Here is a 26,050-nt window from a genome sequence, read left to right as displayed (position 1 = left end):
AAACGTCACTACGTAATCAGTGTTACGAAATAGATAGATATTTTTTAAGCTAGGATGACCAGACCTCCCCGTTTTTCGGAGACAGCCCCCCACCCCACAACATCTACCAGATTTCAGCAGACGCCTCGCGTATTGTTCTGTGGATCACTTTAAGACGGGCTCAGGCCGATAGCAGAGAAGTTGTAGAACACCTCTGGCGATAGCTTTTCCAGTATTTTGATTAGTGGAGCAGGGGAACAACTTTTTAGTGGAGTGCTAGAATCTTTGCCGAAAGTCATCTATTGATCTTTGACAGATCGCTTCATCCGCTCTTGTACAGGTGAACCACAATCTTTTCTTGTAGGCCTAAGTGACATTGTTTGTCTCATCTCATTATCTCTAGCCGCTTTATCCTTCTACACAGACCCGGCGCCAGACACGGACTGACGGACGGGCCTTGAATTGCTTTGGGGGGGGCACACATTTTATACGCCAAGCCAGGGCAACACAACTGTTTCTAGCAACCCAGGAGAGCAGCACAGACGTGACGAGTTAAATATTCTAAGAAACCTATAAAGCAACCAAAACAACTTTCCAGAATGTATCAAACATTGCTCAGCATATTAAAAGGTTTTTTTTTTTGCTCCGCTGGCCTCACAACACACAAAGCTGATTTCTATCTACCGGAAGATGTCGTGATATGATCCCGTCCAGCAATAAAATGTGTTTGGCTGAGACAGCTGCTGATTTACCCAGATACCATTTGAAGAAAAAATGCGATTGGTCGGTTGGTTCATTCCATGACATTAACCCATTGGTTCACCAAGAAATATTAGTCCATGTTTATAGCAATGATCCAGAAATTATTACTAGTGTTTCTGTACTCACGGATAATAATGAATGAACCGATCAGCCGATTTCGAATAGTTTCAATACATTTTAAATTGAGCACATTTTTCTTTATTATTGTTATACTGAAAAACTTTGACTTGTAGTTTACGTTTTTTTTTTTTGAGGGGGAAAAAAAAAACAAAGAAGAAGAAGCTGTGACGGGCTTCTATCAGGCCAAGTGCGGTCACTCGCCGGCCACTTTCAGGCATCTTTTTCGGATTAGTGAGACCAGACCCTCTGAACATGAATGGGAAGATATCAATACTGGACTCTGTGAAAACTAACAGTCGCGAAGAGCATATGATTGAAATCCCCATGAAAAGTTGATTATACTTGAGTGTTAGGTTGGTTCTCATGACTCAGAAAAAGCTTTAAAATCCACTTTTCTCGTGGATTATTTTGACACTGCGCAGGCGCAGTACTTCTATAACGGCAGGAGAGGGACAGCGGAGCACGAAGCTGCAAGATGATTGGAAAGCTGTTGGTTCAGATCGACATATGATTGGTTGTTGGCAGCGGAACAGGCGGGATATTTGCAGACCCGTACTGCCGTCAGAGACGATTGATTAGAATGTTTGCTGCCGTTACGAACTGTCCCCATTCATTTCTATGGACGATTTCTTCAGTGACCTGTCTCCTATGAAAAAAAGTCTCTGCTCTGGGTTCCAGCAGGGCGGGCCCACATGAGTCTCAGGGCGGGCACGGCCCCCTAAGGCCCGCCCATGGCGACGGGCCTGCTTCTACAGGGTCGCAGGCAAGCTGGAGCCTATCCCAGCTGACTACGGGCGAAAGGCGGGGTACACCCTGGACAAGTCGCCAGGTCACAGACACAGACAACCATTCACACTCACATTCACACCTACGGTCAATTTAGAGTCACCAGTTAACCTAACCTGCATGTCTTTGGACTGTGGGGGAAACCGGAGCACCCAGAGGAAACCCACGCGGACACGGGGAGAACATGCAAACTCCACACAGAAAGGCCCTCGCCGGCCCCGGGGCTCGAACCCAGGACCTTCTTGCTGTGAGGCGACAGCGCAACCACTACACCACCGTGCCGCCCGACATTGTTTGTCATCTGTGTTATTTGGCCTTTAAATGCATAAGCTACATTTTGCGATGTTGCATATGTCATAACATTGCTGTCACACTGTATTGAGATCTAGCAGTTGATGTAACAAACCGTAGCCTACTGTGGCCAAAGCTCAGTGCAGCGCCAATCAGTCAGCTGAAGTTGTAGCGTTGCTGTAACAGAAGTCCAGCTGAGGTAAAATTGTAACCATTCAATGGCATAAGCCAGTGGCAGAGGCAGCGGCAGGAAGTTTTGGATGGGGGAGTTTTGGATGTGTCGCGCGCCGAAGGAGCGCCAAATCTAGGGGGGGCCCCCCCGGGAAATTTTTAACCCTCTAAAACGTTATTCCCCGCATTTTGAGAGGCAAATTTTGGTGGATTAAAGCTAAGTTTAATGTCTCGATTAGAGTACATTTCGTCCATGTATTTTTTTTTCTATATGAAACAGAACCAAATGATACTATAACATAATTACGTCTACTTAGGGGCGGCACGGTGGTGTAGTGGTTAGCGCTGTCGCCTCACAGCAAGAAGGTCCTGGGTTCGAGCCCTGGGGCCGGCGAGGGCCTTTCTGTGTGGAGTTTGCATGTTCTCCCCGTGTCCGCGTGGGTTTCCTCCGGGTGCTCCGGTTTCCCCCACAGTCCAAAGATGTTAGATGTCCATGCAGGTTAGGTTAACTGGTGACTCTAAATTGACCGTAGGTGTGAGTGTGAATGGTTGTCTGTGTCTATGTGTCAGCCCTGTGATGACCTGGCGACTTGTCCAGGGTGTACCCCGCCTTTTGCCCGTAGTCAGCTGGGATAGGCTCCAGCTTGCCTGCGACCCTGTAGAAGGATAAAGCGGCTAGAGATAAATGAGATGAGAGGAGACGTCTACTTAGTATCGTTGAGAAGATAACACCCTCTTACCATGGGTATGGTACTTTCTACTGTGTTTGCATGTGAGTAAATACACATACAACATTCTGTGTAAGCCAAATAAGGAAAATCCTAGAAAATGGAGGCAATCGGTGACTTCAGGCCCGGGCTAATTTGCATGAGCGCTACCAACCTACAGTACAAAGCAGGAATGAGAGTTTTCCGCTTTTCGGCAGATTTCCGCTTTTTCTGAGTAAAAAACAACCTTTTTATATTATGCCAAATCTGTTGAGAATTTTTTTTTTATTAATTTCGGGGGGTTGGGGTATGTTCCTTCATGCTGTTCAAACTTAATTAACTCCAACGATGTTTACACATTATTTGTAAGTCGCCATCTTTAGTCTCGTTTAATCTCGTTGAATGTGATGTAAAATTCGTGTTATCTACATTATTGGTCAAAACATCAATGTCGAGATCATAATAGCCCATCAAAACAGTTTTTACAAAGACACCCACAGCCGTTTTCTTTTATCAAAACTTACACATGTTCGTGAGCTGCATATCAAAAATACTTTCCTCTAATCGGCGTTTTTTCCTCAAGATACCGAATGCTATTGACAAGCGAAATGAAGCGAAGGTACGTGAAATTGATGCTGGTATATAAACAAGTTTAGCAAAGCAAAAGGAAAGCAAGAGAGGAGTGTGAGAGAGCAGAAGAGAGCTAGGTTAGAGCATGTAAAAACACAGGAGGAGCTGGCTAATGAAAGAAAAAGGAAAAAAGAGAGGACTGATGAGTTTTTGGCTTTGGCCAAGAAGCTGAAGAAGAATTCTAAATGATCTAATGAAATTGTTTCAAAAATAACTGGGAACTGTAAACAACTTAACTGTAAAAAGTGTAAATAGACATAATGCTCTTCCTTTTGAAGAAAACATACAAGTGATGTGGACAATAAGATAAAGACAGTCCCCATAAAATATGCATTTGTTTGAGTCAATACATTGAATATATGATCATTTGAATTATAGCTGACAGTGTTGATAACTGTGTAACTTTAAAGTTTAAATAGACATTGTGAAGAAATCATATACAAGTAATGTGGACATTAGGAAAAGGTCGGTCTCGATAAGATATATAAATGTTTTTATTTAATTCGATATATTGAATATATGAAAATTTGAATTATTAATGGAACTGTAAATAACTATGGATTTTAATGGACATTTTTTAGAAAAGCAAGTGATGTTGACAATGAGTAATAACCAGTCCCCATAAAATGTACATATTATTTTGAATTAATGCAATACACATATTGATTTTGATACACATTGTTCTATATAATAGTGTTTTTATTTCAATAAATATGAAAATAGGCATCAGGTGTTTTAATTAACTACAGCTCAGATTGCAGGAAATAGGGTGTGTAAGGTCTCATTTTGAAAAAAATGTCATGGGGGGGGGGGGGGGTGTCCCCCTGGACCCCCCTTATTACTTCGGGCACCTTTGGCGCCCTCAGGACATTTTACAGATTTTCTTCTTTTTTCATCAGGACCCACTCTCATCCCTGACAAAGGGATGCCGCCGGGATGAAGTGACGTAGCAGGATTTAATAAGGGAAAACAAAGGCGCACAGCAGGCTGTTTATTCACACTACTCTCTCCTTTTCATCCTTGTAAATAGTCAAAGGAATCCCATCATAACTGGGGGACAACATAAATTACCCCGCCTCGCCCCTTCTCTGCGGCAATTAAATTGGTGTGTTATCCTACACACTGTAGCTTTACATAGCCAGCTACTCTGTTGCACACCAATTTAATTGCCGCAGACAGGGGGCGGGGCGGGGTAATTTATGTTGTTGGCTTACACAGTAGTAATATTACCAAAGTGGCAGTAGCGCGCTGGCTACAATTATCGACACCTTAATGGTCTTGACCATTGCAAAAGTATAAAAGACTTTCAATATGTTAATTGTGCATGAATAGTTACTCAAACTTCCACTGGAAAAAAATTAGTTGATTCCCAATTGCTTAGCGTATCAGATCACATGATACCGTTCCACAAGTACTGACACCTTGTCCACAGTTAAAGATCAGATCACATGCTACCGTTCCACAATTATCGACACCCAGATGATTATTTATTTTTAAAAAATAGTATGTGGTAACAGTGTTTATTTAAAATTTGTTTTACATAGACTTATATTTAGTACAAAATATTTATATAAATATATTGATGTTGGGCAAGAAGGTCCTGGGTTCGAGCCCCGGGGCCGGCGAGGGCCTTTCTGTGTGGAGTTTGTATGTTCTCCCCGTGTCCGCGTGGGTTTCCTCCGGGTGCTCCGGTTTCCCCCACAGTCCAAAGACATGCAGGTTAGGTTAACTGGTGACTCTAAATTGACCGTAGGTGTGAATGTGAGTGTGAATGGTTGTCTGTGTCTATGTGTCAGCCCTGTGATGACCTGGCGACTTGTCCAGGGTGTACCCCGCCTTTCGCCCATAGTCAGCTGGGATAGGCTCCAGCTTGCCTGCGACCCTGTAGAAGGATAAAGCGGCTAGAGATAACGAGATGAGATGAGATATTGATGTTGGTGCTTACGTAAATGAGGAAGTAATTCTAATGTTTGTAAACAAATGAACTGAATGTTTAACCTGTTAGAAAAATTTTTTGTTCCACTTTAAGTATTTTTGTAGATCACATTTTGTTAAGCATTCGTTGTTGTTTGTATTAATTTCTAGTTTTGTAGTTTACCAATAAATGTCAACAGGCAATTGACATTGTAACCACATGAAAATCCATTTCAAAGGTCACGTCATTCCTCAAACCAAAATATAAAATGTCTACTAATATTGTAATATGTGGTAGATATTTACAACAATCTGCAAAAAAAAATCTGAATAGAATAGAAAAATCTGAATATTTCAAGCATGTAATCTTTTATATCCTAGGAATTTAATTCTGGTCTAATTCTATTTATTGCAATAGGATTAGCATTCCATTCTGTTATGGATCAGAAAAAAAAAATTATTATACACTTATTTTTTTTTAAAGTACTTCATCTCCTTCAACAATTTTACACAAAGATCGATACATAACAGTTGTAAATGTCACTTAATTCCACAGGGTGTTGATAATGGTGGACACCAGTGAAAGAGATCACTATTATCGAAACATCACTTGACTTCTCAAAGGCGTGTTTAGATTTGGTGACTGTCAAATGAAAGAGTAAGAAACAAAATAGGTTTCGACAAGGATATCATGAAATATCGGTAAATTTGATAAATAAAAACATGTCCATGATCTTTCCACTATGCTTACCTGCGATGATAACGTCCAGGTTTTTCTCAACTTGCTGATTGTGCTTAAAAAAATTCCATCTCAGGTAACGAGCTGTGTCATTAGACGACAAGATCAAGGGGGGGAGGGGTGTCTTCCAGTTGATTAATTAACCAATAATAACTGTTGTAACTGAAACTCACCTTGGTAAAATTGTTTTTTATTGGTAAAGCTGAAAAGGTGTTGATAATTATGGACTGTCGATAATTGTAGCCACCACTCTAATTTGTTGTGATGTGTAGCGGACTACACAGTTTGATTAAGGCTACTCATTTAGGCTAGGTTGTCAATTCAGCTATGGTTACAATTTAGTCTATGGGAGATAGGGAATCATTTGTATCCTCAATGGATTTAAAAAGGATACCAGGGAGGTTATAAGGATCAGATAATTGTAATCATCTTACGTTTTTTAGAATATAGATCAATTCCATCAGTGGGAAGTATATTCAGATGGTATAGGCTATATTTAGCGTTGTCCATGGTACTGTATTGGCAGTTGTTTCTCCTGCCAGTGGGTTAATTTTTTTTTTTTTGTGATGTAACTGCTGCCACTCAATTCGCCATAATGTTAGAAATGTTTGTCTGTGATGGCTATGATCTCCGGCATTACCTCCTTGAATATTCATTAAGTTCTTACCTGAAAGCCGTGTAATTACCTCGCCCCAGGACGGAGTCCGCCAGGGCGAGGTATTGTTTTCGGTCTGGTTTATTTGTTTTTTGTAAATGATATTATGGGAAAATGCCTAGACCAATCTTTATGAAACTTTCAGGATAGATGGGCATTGGTCTCAAATAGAGCCTCCAACATTTTGAGTGTCATCTGGTCAAGGTCACCAAAAAGGTCAAAATCGTTTTTGTTGTGTCTACTGCCTCATATACAGGTGCTAGCCACTACGTCATCATGCTGTAAGAATCTAAGTGTCACAATCGCGCACTGTGCATGCACATACACGTATTCCGATTAAAATGGCTGGTGAGTGTATACAATTCGGTTCACCATTTGAAATAAATGGACTAGACTAAAGAAATCGCTTTCAGACATGTTTATGCTTATTACACAGGGAAAGTGTGTTCCACTGAGCTCTAGTGCTGGGCCATTTCCGGGAAATAAGAGTTTCGGTCATGGTGACAGCATGTGTATGTCAGCCCCGGTTTGCAGGTTTCAATTTTGAAAACTGTAAGAGGTAAGAGTAGAATAATATAAAGTACAGACACTTGGTATATTTTACTTCTGTGATTTTTAAATTATGCTTCATTTTTGTGGCTACTGCCTCATAAAGTACATGCTATATTTACTGTATGGACATGGTATCAGAAAACAAATTTTATTTATAAGCAGTAGCCACATGTACCCATAGGGTACCTATTTTTTTTCGCAATATCTTCCTTCATATTCATCACAAGTGCTACTGGGTGAGGTTTGTTTTGCCTGGCAACACTTGTTCATTAAATGTATTCCTTGCCTATTCCAAAAAATATCACTGTGCCTGAAAAGTTAATATTGTAATCAATGTTTTGAGATAAATTTGAATAAAAAAAAAAAAAAATTCAGGCAAGCAATAAGAATAAGTATTTTATCTAATAGTATACTGTTTATTGTTAAAGATTGCACAGGAAGGAGAAGAGAGTGAGAAATTAAGGGAGTAAAAAGAGTGAAGGGACAAAAGAGAAAATATGCCACTTGTCTTCTATGGTAATTAATTGAATATATTTACTTTCATGGGTCTAAAACATCTATTTCAGCTAGCCTACAATTTAAGAGTTTATAAATCTAAACTATGTACCCATACCAGAGATTTTCACATTGTCTTTAATTAATGGTAACCTAAAGCAGAATAGGCCTACAGTTGCAGAACCAGTTGCAGAGTAGGCCTACAGTGCACTCGGTGAGGAAAATCCCACTTTTTATGCAATGCATGATCAAAATACATGAAAACCAGAAATGCCCCCCCTTTTTTGCTTGGTTTAATTTTCCATTAAACATTAACAATTATATGAAAAAATTATTTGGTATAATAAATATAGAAGGTTAACAAAGATAACCTCAGCCACGAACTTCCTAAATACAAACAGTTTATTAAATGCCCGACCTGAAAGGAAAATATTTTGGATCATTGCTACACTATAGTCAACAATACCTATAACGCTGTCCCCTGCACTGCATCACACCAGGGATTGAACCCAAGTTGCTGGAGTGGTAGGCAATTACCAGCTCAGTGAGCTAATGAGGAAACTCAAATGCAGAGGGATAGTAGTCTTCAAAAAATTTATTAACAAACTCTGGAACGCTCAGAAAGTAGGAGAAAAGCAAACTTAAAAATATCTAACAACTTAGATCCAGAAAACAACCCAAAATAGTCCAAGAGCACAGAGGCAAAAAGGTAAAATACAACCAAGTCCAGAAAGGAAAAATTCCAACACAAGGGCAGAGGGGCTTCGAAATGCACAAAACTTTTGAACAGCAAAGCAAATGTTTCACTCACCAGCAAATCCCAAAGACTCAGTGAAGGCAAACACAACAGAGCCAATATAAATACAAAGACAAATTGATCACATGACCACCAAAAAAAAAAGAAAAGAAAAACACAGAGGCACAATAGCGGCCACTAGAGGCCAAATCAGTCTTAAGTCCTAACAGGACCCCCTCCCTAAGAATGTCTCCGGACGTTCCTTGGGCCGAGAGGATGTTTGCGCTGGAACTCCCTACAAAGATTCTTGTCCATAATGTCCCGAGCTGGAACCCAAGAGCGTTCCTCAGGGCCATAGCCCTCCCAGTCTACCAAGTACTGAACTCCACCCCGCACTTGGCGGGAGTCCAGCAGATGGCGGAAGGTAAAGACAGGCTCTCCATTAATGATTTGAGGAGGAGGGGGAGCTTTGGGGGCAGGGGCATGTGGTGATGATAGCACAGGGTGCAACAGGGAGACATGGAAAGTGGGGTTAATTCTAAGGGACCGGGGCAACTGGAGCTGGTAGGCAACTGGGTTGACCTTGCGGACCACCTTAAAAGGACCCACATAACGAGGGGCAAGCTTGCGGCACTCGACCCGCAGGGGAAGATCTTTGGAGGACAGCCAAACCCTTTGGCCGGGGAGAAAACGTTGCGCTGGCCTCCTGTGACGGTTGGCCTGAGACTGGTAGGATTTGGAGGTCTGCAGCAGCGCCTTGCGGGCCTTGTTCCAGGTCCTCCAGCAGTGCCTCATGAAATGATGGACCGAGGGAACCCCGGCATCTTCCTCTTGTTCTGGAAAAAGAGGCGGCTAGAAGCCAAATTGGCACTGGAAAGGGGACATGTTGGTTGCAGAAGACTGGAGGGTGTTGTGGGCGTATTCAGCCCACGGCAGCCAGGAACTCCACGATGATGGGTTGTCCATTGCCAAACTCCTCAGGGTGGCCTCAAGGTCTTGGTTGAGCCTCTCCGTCTGCCCGTTGGACTGGGGGTGGAAGCCGGAGGAAAGACTGGCGGTGGCACCAAGGAAGACTCCGCCTCAGAATGCCCGCCACACCTGGGAGGAAAACTGGGGCCCTTGGTCTGACACAACGTCCTGGGGAAGCCCAAACACTCGGAAAACATGATCGAATATTAGTTTGGCAGTCTCAAGAGCAGAGGGAAGTTTTTGCAAAGGCATAAATCGACAGGCCTTAGAGAACCTGTCAACCACAACTAAAATTACCTTCAGACTCGGGGAGGCCTGTGACAAAGTCTGCAGACACATGGGACCGGGGCGCCTCGGGATGGTGAGGGGATGTAGCAGACCTTGAGGAGACTGGCTAGGGTTCTTACTCCGGGTGCACACAGAACAGGCACTCACAAAGGACTTCACGGTAGCAGCTATTGAATTTTTCCCGTTCCAGCCACACGCCATGCGACTGCCATGCGACTGCCTTGCAGTTCCCAGCTGAACACCAGGGGGCTGCCATGGATGGCTCAGACCCCCTCCCTCTCCTATTTTAATTCTAAACACGCCCATTCATTCGATTCCACGGTGTCGCCATTAGATGGTGCTTCTCTCATAAAAAAAAAAACATTACTTGAAATGTTGTGTGAAGCTGTTGTACTGCACTTTATTCTGTTTTTTTATGATCTTATGGATTAAAAACATTGAGATGATGAGCCATCTGAAAGTCTTTGTTTGGGGAGTGCATCTTACCTTCTCCGAATAAGTAATGGTTACTAAGTGATATTAATTACCTTTGATTAGTCATTATCAGGTATTACCTACTAGCAAACAAGAGATAATTTTACCCAATTTCAGTGAGAAAATAGCTGTTGAATAGATACATAAATGTGAGGTAAATTTTACCCAATTTAAGTATTTCATAGCTTTTTATTTCAGTTATTTTATACTCAATATATGGAATGAAATCTACCCCAAACAAGTCAATGCAAATTGTTACCTCAGATTTATTGGGTAAATTCTATACCGTAGGTTACTTTTTTCAGTGTGCACTGTAAGAAGTGATTTTGGAGAGTGGTAAATATAATCTAAGCAAACCAGATAAAATTTACTCGATTATTGCAGTCAGCCAAGGAATATTTAGGAATTATTGCAGTCAGCCAGGGAACTCTCGGACTGCCATCTTCCTCTCTCCGGCTGTTACGGTAGTTTAGTGAGCTACGGTATACCGTGAAACAGGTTCATTACTTGAAATGTTGTGTGAAGCTGTTGTACTGCACTTTATTTTGTGTTTTTTGATCATTTGGTGCATGATTGCTGCATATAAACAAAGCAGTTCAGTTATTTGTTGTATAAATGCACCTGGACTGCAGATTTGGTCAGTCCAGAAACAACATTTGAAGCTGTTAGTTAGTGAGTTATAAAACAGGTTCATTACTTGAAATGTTGTGTGAAGCTGTTGTACTGCACTTTATTCTGTGTTTTTTTTTATGATTTTATGGATTAAAAACATTGAGATGATGAACCATCTGAAAGTCTTTTTTTGGGGGGGTACATCTTACCTTCTCCGAATAAGTAATGGTTACTACCGTAAGTGATATTAATTACCTTTGATTAGTAATTATCAGGTATTACCTACTAGCAAACAAGAGCTAATTTTACCCAATTTCAATGAGAAAGTAGCTGTTGAATAGATACCGTATTTTCTGGACTATAGAGCGCACCTGTATATAAGCCGCATCCGCTCTATTTTAAAAAAAAAATTAAAAAAAAGATATACAAGCCGCACCGGGCTATAAGCCGCAGATATCTATGTTGAAAAATTAGATATTTACTGCATGTACAGAACGATTTTGTACTGTAAATGTACATGTATGTACCTGAACAGATTCTTTCCGAACAGTGCCTTTTAACACGGCAGCAACTTTGCTGATTAAAACGGAACAGAACCAAGAGAAAATAACCGGTATTTATTTACCTTCATTTCTCCTGTGTTTGAAACCACAAGTCACTTTAATCATCTTCGCTGGATTTGAAAATAATTACCAGTTAGTAATTTGTCGTGCGTGTTCTATCTGCTAAAGATCTGCTAATTCTTCTTTGCATTGATTTTCCGTCTATCTTATTTTTGATTCTACTTCCGGTTAGAGCGCCCCTAGCGGTGGAAGAAAAATCCACAGAATAGCCGCACCTTTGTATAAGCCGCATGGTTCAAAACCTAGGAAAAAAGTAGCGGCTTATAGTCCAGAAAATACGGTACATAAATGTGAGGTAAATTTTACCCAATTTACGTATTTCATAGCTTTTTATTTCAGTTATTTTATACTCAATATATGGAATTAAATCTACCCCAAACAAGTCAATGCAAATTGTTACCTCAGATTTATTGGGTAAATTCTATACGGTAGGTTACTTTTTTCAGCGCAGGAGCAGGCAAGGTAGTCTGGTGGTTACTGCACGTCTTGTACCGGTAACTCCTGAAACATGGTTTGATTCTTGCCTTGGGTTTTTCACCCTCACTCCTCTCTCCTTGTTTTCTGCCAACCTCTATACCAACTACTGTTAAACAAAGGCAAACTCGCTCAAAAATGAATATTTAAAAAAAAGTGACTCTTGCAATCACTGTGCACTTTTTAGTGTTACATGTAGGTCCTGCTTTCAAATAGGCTAGACAATATTAAATAGTGGCAATGTTGGGATGACTGAAAACAGACTTTTTTTTTTGCTTATAAGACTTTACTAGGGCGGCACGGTGGTGTAGTGGTTAGCGCTGTCGCCTCACAGCAAGAAGGTCCGGGTTCGAGCCCCGTGGCCGGCGAGGGCCTTTCTGTGTGGAGTTTGCATGTTCTCCCCGTGTCCGCGTGGGTTTCCTCTGGGTGCTCCGGTTTCCCCCACAGTCCAAAGACATGCAGGTTAGGTTAACTGGTGACTCTAAATTGACCGTAGGTGTGAGTGTGAATGGTTGTCTGTGTCTATGTGTCAGCCCTGTGATGACCTGGCGACTTGTCCAGGGTGTACCCCGCCTTTCGCCCGTAGTCAGCTGGGATAGGCTCCAGCTTGCCTGCGACCCTGTAGAAGGATAAAGCGGCTAGAGATAATGAGATGAGAATAATAATAATAAGTTAAATTTATATAGCGCCTTTCAAAAAACCCAAGGACGCTTTACAATTATAGACAAGGAAAGAAAAAATAAATAAATAAATAAATAAAAATATAATAAAAAGTAAAAAGTCCACCAAGTAGGGGTCAGGATGTAATTCCCGTGGTGTAGCAGCCACAGTCCCACCAAAAGGCGCACGAAAACAAGTCCCACATCTCCAGCACCGCCGCCGTGACGCTGTCAGCAACATCGCTCGAACACCACGCCATGGATCCACACAGCGAGCAGAGAAGCTCCGCCACGCAGAGCGCTGGTGTGTCCCAAACCGCCTGCACAGCCGCCGCGATCAAAAATGGCAATCAAAAAATGAAAAAGTGACTGGTTATTTTGTTATTTGTTTTTATTTTAACACAAAAAATGAAAAAATGACTGGTTTTTCATATTTTTTTTTATATGAGCCTAAAATTGAAATGAAAGTCATTTTTTGATTGCCAATTAAAACTGGAAAGAACGAATGATACACAATCCGTGTATCATTCGTTCTTTCTTTTTTTCAGTAATACGCAATGACTCGGCCAGGCCCTTTCTTTAGTGTAATAAGAGACAGTAGAGAGGTTCATGCCATTTGTCTATTAAAATGTACCGGTACAGTGTAATCACAAAACAGTATCGTATTTGAACCGACAAGAGACAGTTACCGTATCATTTCCCACTATGCCCTCCTTTGTTCCTAATAACCAGATTTATCACGTTTAATTATTAACAATTATAATAATAATAAATCAATATAAAACCCCGACATCTACAGAAGATTTTCAACAAATAGGGGGCAGGGAAGCTCGCACATTCCAGCAGCGAGTGATCTGTGATGAGATGATTTTGAGAAGCAAAAAAAAAAAACGCTCAGCACCAGCAAATGTGGATTAAAGCAGAAAATTTCGTTAGGTAAAATCATTTTAGAAATTTTAGAAATCATTACATTCTTGTTTTTTCAATAAAAATAATATTTTTTAACTTTATAATGCTTAGTTACGTGCCGGGGCTCTGTCAGTCATTGATAGCCCAACTAATCACAGCGCTGTGGTTCTTTTCCTGATCCTTGGCATTGTTTTTTTTTCTTTCTTTGTTGATAATGTGTTATCGTATATGATAAACACGGTTCATTAAAAGGCCCAGAGATTTTCACTTCTGCTGCATGCCCCCTCCTCTCTGCAAAAATTGTGTATTCCTCTCAAGGTACTAACGCTACGTTCACACTGCAAGGCTTAATGCTCAATTCCGATTTTTTTGTGAAATCCGATTTTTTTGTGAGGTCGTTCACATTAACAAATATATGCGACTTGTATGTGATCCTCAGTATGAACGAAAAGCGACCTAAAAGTGTTCCGCATGCGCACTGCAGGATACGACGACGTCACACGCAGTGAGCATGGCCAGTGTTTACGGAAGTAAAACCGCCCGGTTGCGGTATGACTCATCCAATCTAGCTTGAATAGCTGCATCCCCCCAAATGGAAATCAGCTCCCTAACCTCTGCGTCCTTCCATTGAGAAGATTCAGAACCTTCACAGCCCGAAGCGTCCCTCGCATTGATGTCATGCGCAGGGGCGCAGATACGTTTTTTGAACTGGGGGGGACAAAAAACGGGGGGGGGGGACAAAGCTGCCAGCAAACCAACCCCAACATGCCTGTCAAACTTGTTGTTAGTAACCATAGCAACCAAGCTCGAGCTCGCAACCTGTGCAGTCTGCGCAGCTCAACCAACCGAATATCAGTCTTTGTTTTGTTTTATGTGAGTTGTTGCAACTATATGTATACACTGCTGTGCACCTCAATAAACCGAATGGTAATTAGTCTTTTGATTTTTCCGTGAGGTTTGCCTTATGCAAAGAAAGACAGCATAGACGTTTTTTCCTCCCTATAAGTAGGGGGGACCGAACGAGGTGAATTTAAATATGACTCGTCCCACCCTCTATCTGCGCCCGTGATTATGCGCCATGTTGTTGTAACTTTTTTTGAGAGACCCGCCGCCTACTTCAGCGCAGAATAGTGACGTTTGTGGCTTGTTGATGACGTGTAAGTCGGATGAATGCGACCTGGCGGTTCAGACTGAAGTCGCATATGAAAAGAGCGGATAGGAATCGGAATTAGCACCACATATCCAAACGGCCTGGGTCGGATTTGAAAAAATCGGATCTGTGTCGTTCATATTGTCAATAAAAGATCGGATACAGGTCACATATGGGCGAAAAGATCGGATTTGAGTCACTTCAGCCTGCAGTGTGAACGTAGCCTTACTGTCTCCATTGTATTGTGAACAGCCACTCCACCCCCCACTGAGGTTGCTATTCATGAATGGTAATTTGGTTTTAGGTTACACCACAATTTCAATGACAATTTACTCTGCCAAGCTCACAATGTCAGAGGATAGAGGACTGGAATTAGTGCCCCAAAAAACACAATTTCAGCTTGGAAAAACTACAGACGGTATAACTTCAGGAAGAAAATAAACATTTATTTCACACTAAGAAAAGCAGGCTCGCTACATATGGAGGCTATACGAAGCACAGAAATGTAGCATACAGTTGTCCCATCTAGTAGTTTCCACATTCCCATGGTGAGTCTTTCCTACGGTACATTTGCCACAGGTGTATTTGTGGCAGCGTACACAAAGTTCAGTGCTTCTGTTATTATTGCAGGGTATGCGCACCTGGCACTGTGTCTTTTTCTTCTGAGAAACTTTCATCTCATACTGCTGTTTGTGTTCTTCCCCTTGTGCCTTTTCCTGCAAAAGCCTGTTTTGAAGTTCCTCTGCAAGCTCCAGCATGAACAATTGGCGACTTTCTTTGGATCCTGTACATGCTGTGTACAAGACATGTGCATTTGTGACAGCCATGTCAAGCAGGTTGTAAAACACAACCATGGGCCATCTCCGTGTTCCTGCACGCACCGAGTAGTTGCGTAATTTCTGGTCCATGATATCAACGCTGCATTTGAAATGGTTGTAATCAACAACAGTGTTTGGTTTTTGTTTTGGGGTGTCCACAAGTTCCACTTTCTGATGCATGGTGCTCAGAAGACAAACAGATTTATTTTTTTTGTTGCAAACACCATCAGCAAGGCACTTCCAGATGTGAACACCTGTGTGGAGTACAACTGGCGCCCCGAGGTTTCCTTTGCAGTTGCTGGTAGCTCCTGATGATTTTTGTTGATGGTGCCAAGCAGAGTTGTTTTTCGTTGAAGAAGCCTGTTAGCCAAAGACAGAGAGGTGAAGAAATTATCCATAGTTACAGTCCTTCCCTGGTCCATACGGTAAATGGTTCCATCAATTTCAAAACAACATTCTCTGATAGCCTCTCTCCCGTTGGACAAGTGGGATCTTTTCCCAAGTAAGGGATGGCATTACACATGTATCCAGATCTGTGCAATCCAAAACTTGATTCCAAACTTGCCAGGGTTGGATGCGATGTACTGCAGAAAGGGACAACGAACCTTTGAAGGAAATAACTGCTCATGCATGGTAACATGTTGCCCTGGACTGTAGGACAACACACAATTCTGAACAAACTCCTGCCAGATGTCTGAAATTGCTGCAAATTTGTCCGTTTGTATGCGCTCCTTGCGGGTGTCCTTGTTGTCGAAGCGAAGGTACCGCTTTATTTCAAGAAAGCGGTTACGGGGCATTATGGCTTTGATATCGGGGTTGCCGAATCTATTGGCCCACATGAGTCGCATGGCACCAATGTAGCCCTTGGCAGCCCTTCGAAAAAGGATTGCGAGGAATGCCATCAGCTCGAAGACACTCATCTGCCAGCTGGGATTTGTTCTACGGCCCTCCTGGACTGTGCAGTCTCTGATGGCCAACAACATGCTGATATCCAACAAATACAGGAAGCTTTGAAGGCGACTTGTGATTTTGCGTGTTGCAAACTCTGTTGGCCCTCCAGATCCATTGAATGCTGTCTGTGGAGATTCATGAGCAGAAAAGTCTCCAACTTTGTGGTGGAACCACACAGTACCATCTTTCGTCTTCTCTGTGGATCCAGGTGTTATGCCCACATCTGCAACTTTTTGTTTTTTTATTACAAGGGGGGTTGATGTGCATTGTGTCTTCCTCCTCATCTGATGTGGCCTCTGTGTCTGAACTGTCCTGCTCAATCACATACTTGGGTTAGGGTTTCCGGAAAGATCCACGTCCTGGCCTAGGCCAAGGCCGTGTTGTGCACTGTCCTTCCCAAGCCCCATCCTCAATGCTCCACAAGTGCCTGGTCAGTACCCCCATGTTATATTTGGGTTATTATTCCATTATTATTTGAGGCTACAGTAGGAGCCTTCTGCTTTTTTCCTCTCCGTGCGGATACCGTACGGATTCCTGCCGTCTCCCATGTGGTTTCCATGAACCCCCCTTGTTCTGTGCAAAGTCTAAACATGCCCAAACACGCTCATTCATTGCATTACATAGTGTCGCCATTAGAGGGCGCTCCTCCCACACGAAAAACAGAGCCGTGTATACACCCATTCAGGACGGGAACAATAACAAAGCCCCTAAGGTCGAGTGATCCCAGGCATACTTCCAGTGAAACTTAAACAACAGTCAGCTGTACCCTACATGAGCATTTTTTTTCTGCTGCATGGTCTACATTTCCTTGTTGTTGGTCATGTAGTCATTTACCAATTCTGGCAACATGTGGTTGAAGTAAAATTTACAAAGATGCTGAATTTGTTGGTTTGTGTAATTTGGGTGAAATGGTATGTCCAATTCCAAGTAGGGGGAGAGCCTGGACAAATGAAACACTTTTTACTTAACGGTTATTTTCAAAGATAATGAAGCAGATGAAAATTACTTTGTGTTAGGACTAGGACTGTTTTGGCCTCTAGAGGCCACTGTTATTTCCTTTTCGTGTCATGTTTATTTTGGCCTCTAGAGGTCGCCACTGTTCCTGTGTTTTGTGTTTGTGTTAATTGCCTGTTTAGTCCTGATTATCTTCACCTGTGTTCAATTTAGTTTGTGTATTTATACCCCCTGAGTTCAGTCCTCTTGTCACGGAGTCTTTGTGCTGTTATGCTTATCTCCAGTTTCCTCTGTACTGTGTTCTTTGTTTTGCACTTTGCTTTTCTTTTGCACCTAGTAGTTACTGTGTTTTTGGATCTTCTGAGCTTTGGTATTTTTGCCTTTTCTGTTTTTTTGGCTTTTGTTTTGTACTTTTGGATTTTTTATTTTTTCCCTTATATCTTCTGAGCGTTTTTGGATTATTACTTTTTGGATTTTTTGTGTATATATTGTAAATAAACCTTTTGATACTTTTTTCTACTTCTGCCTCACGCCTCTGCATTTGAGTCATCCCCCTGGTGGCCTAGTAGGGGTTTGCTGGATTATCACACCAACGAGCCAGGTTTGAATCCCAGCAAAACCCTAACACTTTGTCATAGATCATACAACCCACATGTGTATTCTCTTAGTTGCAGATGTAATTTCACACAGCCATTAAGGTATCACGCTGATTTTAACTTTGAACACAACATGTTCGTTTCAACCGTCCCGCACTGTCGGGACAATTGAAACGCGTATGCGGGACGAATGAAACATCATGTTGTAAACAGAAACCATTCACTGTACTCTATATTTTTTATGAAACAAACCTGACAGCATACTACTATACTTGTCATGGGTAAAATTGTATGTAATTACATCTCATCATCTCTAGCCACTTTATCCTTCTACAGGGTCACAGGCAAGCTGGAGCCTATCCCAGCTGACTACGGGCAAAAGGCGGGGTACACCCAGGACAAGTCGCCAGGTCATCACAGGGCCGACACATAGACACAGACAACCATTCACATTCACACCTACGGTCAATTTACACTACGTTCAGACTGCAACCTGAAACAACCCATATCCGATTTGTTGTGAAATCCGATTTTTTTGTTAGGCCGTTCATATTACCAATTATATGAGACTTGTATGCGATCTCCAATATGAACGGAAAATGACCCAAAAGTGTCCCGCATGCGCAATTTGACGTAATAAGCACATCTACGTAATACGTAAACAAAAAAAAAAGCGCACTCTTCATGTTTAATGATTTTTTTGTTTGTTTGTTTAATTATCTGGTTAGTGTTAAAGTGTGAGGTCTCGTGTGTGTTTTTGTTTCTGAACTGAAATGAAAACGTGTAGCCTGGTAACGAGGGTTGACTCCTAAATGTCTCTCTAATTTCTATATAAGTGCACTACATGTTACTAGGAAGTAATGGATTTTTAAACTCTATATAGTGCACTCGAGCTTCAGTAGGCAGTCATTTGGGATACGGCCGTTGTATTACCAAACTCTTAATTCAGGCTTAATAATTTGCACATATTTATTTTGTCATATTAATAAACTTTTTCTGCATTTTTATAAATATTTATTTAGATTGTTTATAGCCAGCTGAATTCTGCAACTTCTCTCAGCGCTGGCTCAAGGTGCATAAACACCAGTGCAGTTTGCGATGGAGATGAGGCGAGACCTGGCGATGTAGTTTTTGTGGCGGAACTCACACAATAATCTGATTAACAGCAGTGTAAAGGACCACACTAGTCCTTGTAAGTGTTTTATTTTCTTGAGTGAAGCTTACATAAATGTGTTTTCATTTGTATTTTATGTTTACGAATGTGAGATTTGATTGAATTTCTGTTTGTGCTTTGGGGTGGTTGGGCTGTGAGGTTGAGTGGGTGGTGTGTGTGTGGATTTGTGTGGACTTGGGGTGCTGTTTGTCCTTTAAGTGACACCGTAGCTCCACAAGAGGGAGATTTATAAAGGTAGTAACCAGGTGTGATCAATTAAGAAGCTGCTTTGCTTGAGCTAAGAAGGCTTGACGTCCATGCTTCACCACTCAAGCGTCACTGCAAAAGAAAAGGATATTTTGACGCCTGTTTTACAACAGAAGAGAAATGATTATATGTTGCATCCTTGGTGAGCGCAGTGAGGTATGTTTTGTTTGAAGTTTTTGTAACTTTGTATCAAGTGTTGGAACTAAATGTGAATGCCTTTGTTTTAATATTGATGTCTCAATTAAGAAATGTTGTACCTGTGAGAATGGTATGGTGATTTGTTGTTTGTTTGCTGTTTTGTATACCATGATATAGTTTTCATGGTGCTATGGGTGATGTTGGACTGACTTTGCTGCAAGTAAAATAAAATACACCTTGAGCATCAGTCGAGACTCTCTTTGGGATCCAAGGGTTGCTACAAGCAGACTAATGAGACCAAAGGTGTCAAATTACTGGAAATTTCCAGAACAATCTTATCTTGTAATACAGGATGGTTTAAGTTATAAATCAGTTATAGAAACGGTTTCATTTAATCAGGCTAACAGATCAACATCCAAGTCCCTACCAAATCCACCATTAGCTTGATCAATTCTATAAAAGTCTATTTAAATTCTGAAAACTGTACAAATGTTGTTGTTTTCCACCAAAGAGGCGGGATTAGCCAACGCAGAATAGTGATGTTTGTCTCTTGTTGATGACGTGTAGGTCGCATGAATGCGACCTGTCCGGTCAGACTACAGTCGCATGTGAAAATATCGGATATGCATCGGATTTAGGACCACATATCCAAGCGGCCTGGGTCGCATGTGAAAAAATCGGATCTGTGTCATTCAGATTGTCTAACAAATTGGATACAGGTCGCATATGGGCAAAAAAATCGGATATGGGTCGTTTCAGGGTGCAGTCTGAACGTAGTCTTAGAGTCACCAGTTAACCTAACCTGCGTGTCTTTGGACTGTGGGGGAAACCGGAGCACCCAGAGGAAACCCACGCGGACACGGGGAGAACATGCAAACTCTACACAGAAAGGCCCTCGCTGGCCGTGGGGCTCGAACCCGGGCCTTCTTATTGTGAGGCGACAGCGCTAACCACTACACCACCGTGCTGCCCTGTATGTAATTTCTCAAACTATAAATGGAATACTGCCCATCACTCAGACAATGTATATCACATCTTGGCCGACCCAGCTTTGACCCAATACAAAATGTGTGCATTTCACTGTTGTGCCTTCAGTAGACTGCTGTATTGAACAGACTGTTGAGACCGGCCCTTTTCACACCTAAAAGCACTGCTTGTTAACGTGTTCGCCATCCAAGCTGGACCACTGACACACCCCATCACACCCCCACCCCCCTCCTTGTCAATATAATATGACTGTGCTTAGATCCAGTACAACAAAAATATGACGTGCATCAGCAGAGAGAGTTCCCAACAGATTCGTGCAATGAGGCGAGAAGGAAAGTCCACACAAGAAATAAGAAAGTTTGGCATGCCGTGGAATTAAGGTTACAATGCAAGCTGTGAGATATCACTACAAAGAGAGGCCACCCCGTCGCTCTGGTCCAAGGAAATTGCATACGCAAGTATCCAACCCGTGAAACGGCTTAAGAAGGCCACTTATAGCCTACCATTAGACTTTCCAACCTAACGTGTTTCATTTTATTTTCACAGCAATGTCCTCTCTGCAATCGACGAGATGACTAAAGCCAACACTGAAATGAATGCCGTGGCTGTTCAACAAAGAATCAAGGCCGATTTTGGTATTGAACTGAGCTTAACAAGCATACGCCGCGCTCGCAGACGAATGGGTTGGAAATTTTCCTCGACCCGTTTCTGTCCAATGCTGAAAGAACGCAACAAAGAACGCATGGGGAATGATTTCCCGATATGGAGCAGGTCCCCTTGTCATTTTTGAGGGAATAATGGACAGAGAATATTTTGAGGAGACCATCATAAAAGAATTTGCAGCACCATACATCAGGGAATATTTTGGGACTGATCACCGCTTTTTCCAGGACAATGACCCAAAGCACACCGCAGCTGCGGCTTACTTAGCATCAGAGGGCATCAACTGGGTTAAAATTCCAGCAGAATCACTGGACTTGAATCCAATCGAACTGGTTTGGCACGCCATGAAGGACTATATCCGCAAAGACGCAAAGCCAGGTACAAAGCAGGAGCTTATCAAAGCCATGCAAGTGTTCTGGAACACAAAAGTGACTGTGGATTTCTGCAACAGACTTATATCAGGTTTATCAAATGTAATCAATCTGGTTATTAGCAACAAAGGAGGGCATAGCGGGAAATGATACCCTGTCTTCAAATAGCATACTCAGTTGAAATTTGTGATTTGTGATTACATGTGCACCTTTTTAATAAAAAAAAAAGGCACGAACGTCTCTGTGGGTGCAATCAGTTAATTATTGATATTAAGTGATCAATCTCGTTAAATCAGTCTCATTAAATTTTGAAGGTCAATAATTAAAATGAATCAATCCCATTGAATCATTTAATTTGACTCGTTTGAATTGAATCATACCATAGAATCACTCTCATTTGAAGTGAATCGTTCAGTGAATCGTTCAATGAATCATTTAGTGAATCGTTTAGGGAATTGTTCAATGAATCATTTAGGGAATCGTTCAATGAATCATTTAGGGAATCATTTAGTGAATCATACCATTAATCCTGGTGCTTAATAATAAATTACCAAACAGCTAAATTATGGTACATTTCCAAATTATTAAGATCACTTACCATATTATAACATTTGCACCCTTTTTGAATTCTTTGAGAAAATTGGGGACTTCAGATATTGTTGTTCACACAAATAAACACAGTTTGTTTAATAAATGAATTTATTATACAAAGATAAAAAGATAAATCAATATATACAAGCAGTGAGGTGTGTGTGTGTGTGTGTGTGTGTGTGTGAGAGAGAGAGAGAGAGGGAGTGTGAAGGACTTGACCATGTGTTTAGCCTCGTGTAGCTAACTACACGTGGTGGAGGCCTAGCTTGTTGGTAGCTAAACAAAAGAATGTTATCTAAACAGAACAAAGGATTAGCTCTGTGTTTAGCCTCGTGTAGCTAACTACACGTGGTGGAGGCCTAGATTAGCCTTGTGTTGCTAGTATGTGTTTGTGAAAGGCCCTATAGCCTAGCTAAAGTGTGTTTGTTAGGCCTGATGGCTTGCTGAGCACATGGTAGGCCTTGATTAGCTTTGTGTTGCTAAGCAGACAAAAGCGAAGCTGTAGCTAACCCACTAGCTCATAACCATACTGAATCCACTGAAATCTTAATGACATCAAGATGTATAATAATGAGAACTATATGTTAGTAGTAAAGAATAAAAGAGAGAAGCATGTGCAGCCTATCTATTAAACAATTGAGAGAACATAGAACCAAAATAAATCAACACGCTGCGTGTTCAACAGTGTAACAATAAACCTGGGTTTAAATTCACACTATTTCAAATAAAAGCAAATTCCTAAGACTATCCTAATTATGCCCAAATGCCAAAATCTTACTTAATCCTGCCTTTAGCAAGATATGAAGAACTATTCGCCGGTGTAGTCTCGGGCCTCGCCGTGGGAGCACGTGAGCCGCTCGTGATGGAGGCGGAGAAACTTTCGGGTCGAACGGAGCACTTGGGTGGTTCCCGTGGAAAGCAGAGGGTTCTTGGTCCGAACCTCAGCGTTCGTGAGGAAAAGTCTCTGATCAGAATAAGATGCACAGCGCTTTGAGTTAAAAAGGATTCAATCGCTTCTTAACTTTTAACTGCCTGGGCTGCAGTCGTGACGTCACTTCTAATGCAAGTAAACCGGTTGTAACTCAGGTTGAGTTTAAAGATCGCGCGACTCTAGAGTTTACCTTTGCCAAGGGTAAGAAGGAAAATCGCGCTGAGTGATGGATCTTGCAAGAAAGAAGACGTCTTTTTGGGGTGGAGAGCGCGCCTCTTTATACATCCAGATCCATCGGAAGCCAGACGTGAGAGAGCAGAGATGGAAGCGTTGTCCCATTGTTTTATGTTTCCTTGTATGATGACGTAGATGATCCCGCCCACGCGTGACGTAGGTCACACGGAAGTGGACTGGGAATTGTAGTTCTGACACAAGATGGCGGCATGATACCTACAGTCTCTATTCTTGTTTTTAACTGTATGCCTATGTTGTAACATCGTTGTGCAGTCATGGAATAGTGCTGACCGATGAACGGTCTGCGTTGTTTATTTCACTGTGTATTTTCAACCTAATGCCTCACTGCTGCCGTGGTTCCCTACGAAAAAAACAAGACCACTTATGCCGATAGTTATTGAGTCTCTTATCAATTACATAAATCTGACTCCAAACTGACACAAAATGACGTGGCAACTGGCCCCCCATGTCCCCCCCCCCCCCAATTAGGAGAGGCTTTCAGATGTAAATGTCAGTGCTCTGAGCTTAACAAATGCAAATCTGGGGAACAGTTTTACTAGTCTTTTAGGCTACGTTTACATTACGTCGAATCAGCGGATCATCAGATTAATGTTCTTAAAACGATTCGCGTTTACACTAAAACCGTTAGCCGTGCACATAGCAACGCCAATACGCAGATACGCTCGGCTCCGCAGGCATCCTGCGCTCCAAATCACTCCGCCCTGAACAGCGAGTGCCCTCTGGAGGGTGCGCACTCCGGCCCTGCGCAGCTCACACAGCGCGCGAGTGAAGTGAACAAGCCACGATTCGGGACTGAGCCGCTGTGTGTGTGATCCCAGCGCATATCACTTATTACTTGCAAGTGGAAGGATGGCAAGCCTAAAGACAATCATAACTACACAATGGGCAGTATTTGCATCAGTATTTGCAGTATTTTCATACTTTTATACTCTTTAATGAAAGGTGATACAAGGCGGAAGTCCGTGCCGTTTTTCAGCAGTCGCGTCACATGACCAACGCCAGCGAATCAGGAAGGTGGATGTCACAGTGATGTTGTCCAATGAGACGCCAGCTAGAGCTCAGCACAGCGTATTCGCGTATTCTCAATGTTTACACAGCACCGGACCAGATACGATCTAGATTGAATACGTGGACGCTGGCGGATTCCCGTTTCCTGGCTTTTCCAGGGGGTTTAATGTAAACGGACAGTGCATCCGCGAAGAAAACGAGACAGATATGGTCTAATGTAAACGTAGCCTGAGAAATGTGTTGCGTTCAACAGTTGTGTTGTGTTGAACGCAACACATTTCTAAAATACAGAACTAACGTGAATTTTTCAAATTATGAGGCATGAGCAACGAACATGAAGATGAATGAAACATGAACGAAACGTTCATGTTGATTTGAGTGAAATTAGTGCCCGAAATTAGTTTCTGACTGATTCAGGGGCGTGTCGTAATGGAAGCCAGGGGAATCCTGGCTTACCCGAAAATTTAAAATTACAATAACAAACGAACATATTCATTGATCAAATACGTCAAGTAGGCCTACGTTATAGAAATATAGAAAATATACGCAACATTGCTTGCATTACGACTGCACATATTCACTTCTCTAAACATTTAACTCATTTCTCATGCCTTTTTCACTGAAAACATGATAAAGTAATGGATTGCAATTAATATTTGGCTCTACTACCTTGCATTCCGGGGTAACAAAGACTGTGCAGATCAGAATATCCAGATCCAGATATATTTTTTACTGCTTTGCTTTGATTATGAAGACATACGGTTTTTCACCTTGATGCGGTTTTTCACCTCCACCACCATATGACATTTTGAACCCATCCACTCTTGAAAAAAGATAGTTATTCATATTTGTGTAGGCGTTATACTGCCCTTTGGCATAACTACCTGCACTGGTGTTATTTCATCAGCTATGTTCCTAATGTCTTAGACTACAGGCTTTTATTATGAATGACAGTAGAAAGGTGTTTTCATTTGTGCATTTTATTAGCTAGTGCAAACTTGATGACAAAATTGGAATGGGAGAAAGGTATAAAAATGGTTGATGTCACTGGGGGGACATGTGCGCAAAAGCACTTTTCATTTTAACAAGATAAGTACTGTAGCCTAAAAAAACATGTCAGTGGCCAATTCGTTCCGCCTCAGGGTCTACTTTTCGGGGGCTTCGCAGTCTTTCGTTGATCCAGTTTCGGATTTTGACCCAGTTGTCCGGAGACAAATCAGGAAAACGTTCTGTGGTTAATTGATGCACTTTTTTCTTTAGATTGTGCGACAAGGTGGCCTTGCCTTGTGACCCACTCCAATTAACCATTTTCCCCCACCGCTGATACTCTTCGAATGGCGTCAGAGCCATGAACACATTCGCGGCATAAATGTCTGGCCTGTGCTGGCCTCTTTGTTGGCTCTGCCTGAACAGGTAATCGTCTCGCTCAGCAGAGAGGACCCTGAGCTCAATGTCCGGCAGGGGAGTTCCAGCCGGGACCCTGGGTCCAAGGGTTGGTGGGGTGGCGTTGAAAGACAATTGCCGTCTAGCACTAGCAGTTGCGTGCAGTGCTGGTGGTTGTGCTGGTGTGGCCTGGTGAGCTGTGGGCTGCGCTGCCATGGCCTGGTGAGCTGTGAGCTGCGCTGCCGCAGGTGGGGGGTTAACCAGCCGCTGCAGAAGTTCCTCCACCTTC

General features: G+C 42.1%; 1 long non-coding RNA gene across 1 annotated transcript; it reads left to right on the top strand.

Annotated features, from left to right (window-relative positions):
* The first annotated feature begins 43 nt into the window (after positions 1–43).
* LOC132897502 (uncharacterized) lies at positions 44–21,829 on the top strand. Its single transcript, XR_009656334.1, has 2 exons — positions 44–319; positions 21,106–21,829. It is a non-coding gene; the product is annotated as an uncharacterized LOC132897502 (long non-coding RNA).
* The last annotated feature ends 4,221 nt before the right edge of the window (positions 21,830–26,050 follow it).

Source organism: Neoarius graeffei, chromosome 14, assembly GCF_027579695.1.
Source record: "Neoarius graeffei isolate fNeoGra1 chromosome 14, fNeoGra1.pri, whole genome shotgun sequence".
Lineage (NCBI taxonomy): Eukaryota > Metazoa > Chordata > Actinopteri > Siluriformes > Ariidae > Neoarius > Neoarius graeffei.
Note: the sequence above shows the minus strand (reverse complement) of the source record. Positions and strands in the feature narration are given on the sequence as shown.